This window comes from Mustela nivalis, assembly GCF_964662115.1.
Source record: "Mustela nivalis genome assembly, chromosome: 14".
NCBI lineage: Eukaryota > Metazoa > Chordata > Mammalia > Carnivora > Mustelidae > Mustela > Mustela nivalis.
Genome location: NC_139033.1, coordinates 51,645,060 through 51,653,725, shown reverse-complemented (window position 1 = coordinate 51,653,725; position 8,666 = coordinate 51,645,060).

Genomic DNA, 8,666 nt, shown 5'->3' with positions numbered 1-8,666 from the left:
GTCCCATTCATCTGTAAGTTTTCAGGTTAACGACATTCTTTAAGGAGCTTCTCTGTCTTTGTGATTAAGTTAGTTTGCCCCCTTTGCCCTTTTATAACTCTCATCATACTTGAAATTACTTGCTCACTGACTATGTTCTCTGTTAAATTATATGGTTCTTGAGGACAGGGGTCAATCTCTTGGATCTATCTTGTTCACTGATATATCCTTAGTACCTAATGCATTTCCCTAACAGCTACTTATTTATTAAGTGAATTGATAAATGTATGGAGAATGGAAATACTGTCATTAATTTTTATTAGATTTAGCAAATGATTGTTCAACCCTTCATTTGAATCTGCCCTTGGAGCTGTGAGGAACCTTATCGACTCTATCCTTCTCCACCTCTATTGATTTCGCTGCATATTCTTGGTTTCTATCCAGTCAGAGTCTGTTTGACTCTGTACTCATTTCTATCTGTACTGAAGAGGTTGGTGAAAACACTTTTTTTTAAATCAACAAATAGTGAGTATCACATGTTTTTAAATTAGATATCTTTGAAGTCAACATTTTTAAAATGAAATAGTGCTTTGAGCTCCTAATGTCTTGTACATCTTAATTTCAGTATTGCCTACCGTGCATTTTTAAGTGCTCTTTCCAGGATAGTTTAAGTGGCCGAACCTAACATCAATCATTGCCTCTAAGAAAAAAATCTTAAGTTTTAAGTTTTCCTCATATGTGTGCTTGTTTAGTTTTTAATGTCTACTTATAATGAAACAGCATTTTTCTAATTGCTTCCGACTTCAAACAATAAGGCTCTGGAGAATGCTGACCCTCAGCACATTTGTGCAGAAGGAACACTGGCAGTGCTCGAAACCTTCCATCTGGTTCCCCATTATATTAGGCTTACCTCGGGACCCCACCACTGATACAACCTCTGGCACAGTTAGTGCATCCTTCCACATCCTGTCAAATTTCTTGGTTTCTCTTTTCCTCTGGCATTTTTATTGAGCTAAACTATCTGTTAACGGTACAAAGCCAAATCCTACTATTGAGGAGACTCTCAGAGGCCAAATACATCATTCCCCTTATTTTACAGATCAGAGACCCAAGATCCCCAGAACAATGTGATTCTCCTGTAGATCACAACTAGTCAGGGGAGGAGTCCAGGCTAGAATATGGATGGGGCTCCTCATGCCCAGTTGAGGGCTCTTTCTACTATAAAACACTTGCATATTAATTCAAGTATTCTAAAAGTAATTTATCATATTTATTATCTGACTAAATTGCAGATTAAAGTGAAGGATTTGAACCACTTTAGTTTGGATATTCAAATCCCAGTATGTAGTAAATCAAGTACACACACACATGCACACACAAACTGAGGACCAGAAGTGGAGGAAAATATCCAATTATAAAAATATTTATAGGAGTGCCTGGCTGGCTCAGTTGGTAGAGCATATGACTCTTGATCTTAGTACTGAGTTCAAGACCCATGTTGGGCACAGAGCTTAAAAAAAAAAAAAAAATTGTAGACAGTACAACAAAATAATTTCAAGGAAATTGGACAAAATCTAAAAATCATTAAATAAAATTAGTATTTTACCACCCCTGCTCTGGGTTTTGTTTTGTTTTAATCTGTTGTGTTTTGGGTTTGATTTCACTTCAAAGTGTTCAACTCCCCTGCCCTTCCTGGGTCTTCAGAGAAGCCATCAGAACGCAGCGGCAGGATTCTCACGCCACCCCCCCCCCTTCTCTCTTGTAGCTGCAGTCCCACAAAGATAATCATTCCCCAACTGTCAGAGAAATCCCTCCTCCCAGAAATGGTAGCTGGGCATATTTCTCTGAAGTTTTGTGGTAGTGGTCAGCTGCTGTCACTAAGGATTAACTGGTCTCTGAATAACCAGAAGCATAAATCAAAGTGGGAGCAGAAAAGACAGATCCTCCTCACCAAGTCTATGAAGGCATGGAAATGCGGCCTGTAGGCTCTTTCATCTTCTCAGCCACACCCACACGTGGAGAGGCGGCTGCATTAGCACAGTCATCTTCAAAGGCAGAGGACAGCAAAGCAAGAGGGGAGAAAAAAGAAAAAAAAAATCTTAATGACTAATTGGCAAACCATCTGTCTATATGTGTTATCTCCCTATGTTACCTTCACAATTTTCCTTTTTAAGTTCTCATTGATCTAAGCCTGAAGACATTAAAGTTAGTAATATATTCTGGTCTGCTCATCAGGAAAGTCATCCTAGTGTGTCAGGGCTGGGCAAGCCTGCAGTCCAAACCCTAGCTTAGCAATAAAGAAAACTGAGGGCCAACAGTGTGGGTAACTTGGCCAGAATCCTGTACCTCCTTGGGGAATGAGCCAGAGCTAGCTATTCCATGTTCTGATTCCTTCCTCAGACAACCTTCTTGCTAGGACAGTATCTGATTAAAAAACTATCTTGCCTTTACTTGTGCTATTTTATACCTTCCATCGCTGCCTGTCCAACCTTCCTAGCTTTAGAGCAGGAGCCTTAGTTTCTATCCTCTTCCATCAAAACTTGCAATTAAAAAATGTTTTACATCTGTCTTTCATTACTTCGGATGAATGAGAATCCCCACACCATCTTCCCTGAGGGCGTGTTCATGTTCAGCCACATAGTCTGGGTTCTGGAACAAAAAATTCCATTCCTGTTAAAGGGTCCAGCATCAGGGCAGATTATGGAAAAAGGTGGGAAGTTTTTTTGACACTCTAGTCTCTCAGCTACTGATAGCTACGATTGGTAATAACAAAATGCACACATCACGTCCCCTTTCAAGAAACCATGTGGGGCGTTGGTTCATGATTGTAAATGGGCAAGTTCAGTTTGGTAAGGTGATAAGGTGAGCCCTCTAGTCTCAAACAGCATTCACGAGTGTAATGCAGAGTAGTCCTACTTTTCCAGTGGAGACAGTACAAGGTTTCTCTATGTCTCACTCTCTCTCTTTTTAAAAATCTGAATAAATGTATCTTCAGTGTCATTGCTGTTGTGTGCATTTCAGGGTCTCTCTACTCTGCCTCAGACCTCCTGGGGACTCAGAAGAGGGAACATCTGTTTGCCTGTTTTACTCCCTTTTGCAGAACCTGCTAAATAGGGAAGAAGCTAAATTTTTAATGTTCCCGAAGCTCTGTGTGTGAAACGATGATATTGGGTTGCAATTGAAGAAGAGTTTTAAAGACAGGCAATTTTATACCAACTTACATAATGCATGCCAAAGTGTGAGGCTGTTATGGAATCGCATCTGCAATTGTGAGCTGCATAATACAGCAATAGTATTTGAATATTATCAGATTGTAAATGGCGGAAATGCGGTATTAAGTGTTTGTGAGGAGTGAATTATGCCCTATTATATCACAGAGACCCTGGGAGCAGTGGAAGCAGCCGGTGAATGGCGGGTTTCTCTGATTTATTAACAGGGTTTGTTGACTGGGATTATGCTTATTTTTATGTGAGGCACCATTATCAGTTCTGAGGCTCTGCTCTAAAAGGACACACACAGAGAGGAGGGATAATAGTCGCGTGCCTCCCCTCCTGCATGTCACAGCACCTGGAACATCCGCAATATTTGACTTTCTTTGGAAGGAAGAAACCTAGAGAAATATACAAAGAATGAAAACAAATCTCCGCAAACTAGCGAGAGAGTTTGGGGAAAGCTGGGGATGTGGAAAAGGAAGGCTCAAGAGGGACCTGATCACAGACTGTAAGTACCTTTGAGGTAGCATTATAAATGAAGGGTTGAAATTATTAAGTCTCAGATGATGGCAGGAGTAGGTGCAAGGGCCTGAAGCTAAGGAAGAAGCAGCTTGGACCAGCTAATAAGAAAAGTTTCTAGCAGTAAGAATGACAGAGCAGAGAAATAGGTTCCCAAGAGTCGTGGCAGATAATCAAGAAATAGGTTAGGTAACGGGGCGCCTGGTTGGCTCAGTGGGTTAAAGCCTCTGCCTTCAGCTCAGGTCATGATCTCAGGGTCCTGGGATCGAGCCTGCTTCCCTTCCTCTCTCTCTGCCTGCTTCTCTGCCTACTTGTGATCTGTCTGTCAAATAAATAAATAAAATCTTTAAAAAAAAAAAATAGGTTAGGTAAGACATTGGCAGGACTGATGGGGTAAAGACAGCCAAATGGATGCAACAAGTGGACTTTGGAGTTTCTGTTTCTGGAAACATTTGTGAAATAGTAAATGCAAACATTTTCCCCACTGAATGGTGTTTTGCCAATATTCCTAACAAAATCTTTACTCTTGTGTGCCAATGTCATATGTAAGAAACAAAACTTCCAAGTAGATTGCCAGCTGGAAAGTCTCAATCAACAAATGTGATGACCTGTCCTTCCCCTACAAGTACCCCCATTCTTGACTTTGAAACTTCTCCAGGAGACTATAGAAGTTCAAATAGGCTGATGGGCTAGAGAAAGCTTATTGAAGGAGTTGAGCTCTAAAGGGCAGGGGATTTAAGGCACATTTTATATTATTTATTCCTTACTTGTAACATAATCATTGAAAAAAAGATATGTGTTTGTAGTTGAGGATTTAAATAAGAAGGAAGCAGATTATTGTTCTGGCTGGGCGTGCCTCCTGGGTGTTCTGTGTCCCAAGTGAATTCAGCAATAAATAGCAACATTTGTAGTCAAGTAGCCTCTTTAGGTTGTAGGGTTGAAGCATCCACCTCTCAAGGGTTGGTGGTTGTTCTCAACTGACAGTTAGAAGGAATAATAATAATATCAACAAGTGCTATGAACAATTACGTTTTAGAGATGTCTCCATATCAGTATGTAGAGTGTTACATGTAATCCCTACTCTGCAAATTCAAGAGAGTAGATGGCGTCAACAACAGCCTCCCTTTCCATCACCAATTCATTGGTGTCATTAGAAAATGAATCCACAGCTATAGTGGAGGGTCATCTCCATTGGGTGAGAAACCATGAGTGATATCTAAAATATGGAAAGCAACCTGAGTTGTACTGCAGACTGCTACAAAAAAATCAAAGTAGCTCTAAAAATGTGGTGTCAGGATCAGATTGGAACTAAAACAATTGCAAAGAAGTTCAGTAGGGTGGCACAGTTCAGAACTTCTGCATCTCTCTTTATCCCCAAATCTTTGGCCAGGCAGTGAACAACAGTGGTTCCTGAGCCCAGGCAACCATAATAAATGTGAGCTCCTAGGGCAGAAAGTAAGGTAATGGTTGAATGACTGCTGAAGTTCTGGGTGAATAGGGTAAACCCACACCTACGCTACCTTTCCTTCACTGTAACTCTACGCATACATCAGTATAAACTGCAGTGGTGTGACCTGGCCCATAGCTCCTGGAGTCCATAAAAATAGACACAGCATTACCAGCTATGTAACAGTGGACCTTAAGACAAATATAAATATACAACTGAGCATAACCTTGGGAGAGCCACATCACAAAAGAAAGGCAGAAAACACAGCAAATGGAAGAGCATATACTCAACAGAAATTGTGCAAGAAACAAATAAGAGAGTAAAGGGGTATTGTACATATCCACTGAGAAACACAAGAGGATACTTTGTTTTTTTAAATCAATTTGAAAACTTGGAAACAAAATTTAATTCCTGAAGAAAAGGAAGGAGAAAATGTGAAAATAAAAATAAAAGTTGAATGGTAGACTATTCACATATTAAAAAGCTGTATTTTTTTTTTTTTCAGTGAGGTGGAGTTGAGGAGTTTTCCTTACTCTGATGGAGTATTTTATACTGAAAGCACATGCGAAGACTTTTGGACATATGTTCAATACTGTTCTAAAAAAATATCAAAGGAAAATGGAGGGGAAATAGGCAAAGTCAAAATTTTTTTTTAAATTTTGCAGGACTGAAGAAAGATGAATTTCTAGATTGAAAGAGCCCACCAAATATTGTGTGACCAAAACAAAGACAAAGAAAAGATTGCACATAAAAATATTGTGAGATTCTAAAACTCCAAAGATAAACAGAATGCACTTAGGGTATTTTAAGAGAAAGAAAGAATATAAATGGAATTTCAAACAAAGCAACAAAGCTCGACCTCAGAATCTCCTCAGTAACACTAGGTGCATGAAGTCCATTTTCCACAAGATTCTTAGAGAAAATTATATTGAACACTATTATTAATTTTGGGGGCAAAATAAAGACTTTTTAAAAAATCTTTTCCCATTTAAAATTTAGTATTTTTTATTTCTTTTTAAATTAAATTAATTTTTTTTGTGTGTATGTTTCAAAATTCATTGTTTATGCACCTCACCCAGGGCTCCATGCAATATGTGCCCAAATAAAGACATTTTCAGATTTTTTTTTTAGGACATGGAAATTTTGTATCCATAATTCAAGTCTGAAAGAATTATTGGAGCATACATTCCAACAAGTAAAATAGATGAATCCTAGAGGGAAAAAAAAAAAAAAAAGAATTTAAGCAATAGCAGTGAGCAAAGAAATCAGTAAAATGTATTGCTAAGTATAAATGAGCATAATTATAAAACATTGACCTGAAAATGGCATATGATATTCATGTTTTATAACATCACTACACATACAGCAGAGAGTAACCCTAAGAAAGAGTCATGGGTTTTTTATCTTTTTTCTTTATTCAAGGACTTAAACATGGTCTCATTTCTCCTCTTCTGAACATGGGATAATTAAGAGAGCCTTACTTCCCTGACATCCTGTTACAGATATCATATCATTTCATTGTTTAGATGTTTCATTTACTTCTCTTATATGCACTGTAGCACAAGATTGATTATAAATTCCTTCAGGAAAGTGAGTTTATCCATTTATTCATTTAATAGATAATAACTAGCATTATTTTATATATATGTAATAACTATGTGTGTGTGTGTCTATATATACACACACAATAGGTAATAACTAGGATTTTGAAGGTGCCAGTTAGATAAAGAATGAAGGTTTGTTTTCTGTGCTGGCTAGTGCAAGAGAATCAGAAAACAAAGGTGATTATACTAAACCAAGAAACATACAAACAAGTCATGATCTTATAAAATAATTTGGTACAGAAGAAAAGAAATCACTTAACAATACAAAAAACACAGTTGCCTGTCTTTATTAGCTGGGAGAATTGTCTATCACAAAGACTCACAGGCAAAAACCTAGGCCTTATAAAAAGTCCCAACTCTACCAGAAAAAAGCTCTCCACTCTCAACTGCCATAAGAGCCCCTTCAAAATATTTGACAGAATAAATTCACTTCCTTCAGTAAAGGTAATAAAGAGAAACAAACACAAGACAGAATGATATGACAAAGAAAATAGAAAAAAGATAACTATCAAAAAAATAGTGGCCAAGTGTAAATAAAAATGTAAATCAAACATTTCACCATCAATGAAGGAAGATACTATGTCCAACTCTGCTTTGAAACAAATAATAAAATAGTAATAATAATAATAATAATTATATGTTAAGGAAAGCATATCATGAGTCAAAATAGCTCAGTAAATAGAATTTTAAAAATCATAGAAATCTAGGTGAAATAGAAAGGAACACAAAATATAATAACATCTATAGGACACAGAGATGAAAAATAAAAGCAAAATAAAATAGAAATTAAAAAAAGAACTTGTGGGGTCCCTGGGTGTCTTCAGTGGGTTAAACTTCTCAGGGTCCTGGGATCAAGCCCCGAATTGGGCTCGCTCTCTGCTCAACAGGGAGCCTGCTTCCCTCCCCCTCTCTGCCTGCCTCTCTGCCTACTTTTGATCTCTCTCTCTCTGTCAAATAAATAAATAAATAAATATTAAAAATGCTAAAAAAGAAAAGAATTTGCAAGGAAAAAAGGCAGTTAATAGAGATTCAAACTACACGTATTCACAGATCTTAAGAAAAATAAAACCCCCCAAAATTTCACAAAAATCAAATACTAAAATATATAACTCAAGAAAACTGTCATTTAATTAAAAAGATAATTATTTCTACTTATTAAAAAATACAACCCGTTCCAGAGAATCATCAGAATGATCAAGTTGAAGACACATCATAATAAAGGCACAAAACTTAAACTATGGGAAAAAAAATCCTTAGGGCATCATGAGAAATAAGCAATTGACTTATAAAAGGGAGAAACAGAGAAGGAAGCAAGGTGGGTGACGAATTCTCCATAGTAACTATCAATACAAGAAGACAATGGGGCCACATCTACAAATTCCTTGAAGATAAGAAGTAACCTAAGGATTTTCTATCTAGATCAAATGTCAATCAATTATAACATCAAGAGATAAGTGTTTTTTATTTTATTTTATTTTATTTTATTTTATTTTATTTTATTGAAAGAGAGAGAGCAAAAGAGAGAGCACAAGCAGGGGAAGAAGGAGTAGCAGACTCCCCACTGAGCAGGGAGCCTGATGCAGGATTCAATCCCAGGACCCCGGGATCATGACCTGAGCTGAAGGCAGACACTTAACTGACTGAGCCATTCAGGCACCCCGAAAAAAGATTTTTAACATACAAGAACTTAGGAAAGATTGCTGTGAATTTACAGATCCTACTTTAAGAGCAGAGTCAATTGAGATATCACTAGGGAGACTACAGCAAAAGCACTGGCCACAGGCAAGGCCTGTAGTTAACTGTGGATCTACAACTCAAACAAATCTGAGAATGAGGTAATGGACAAAAACCAAAGTTATATGTGTGAGAATATAGAAATTACCCAAATAACACAAACTGAAAAAA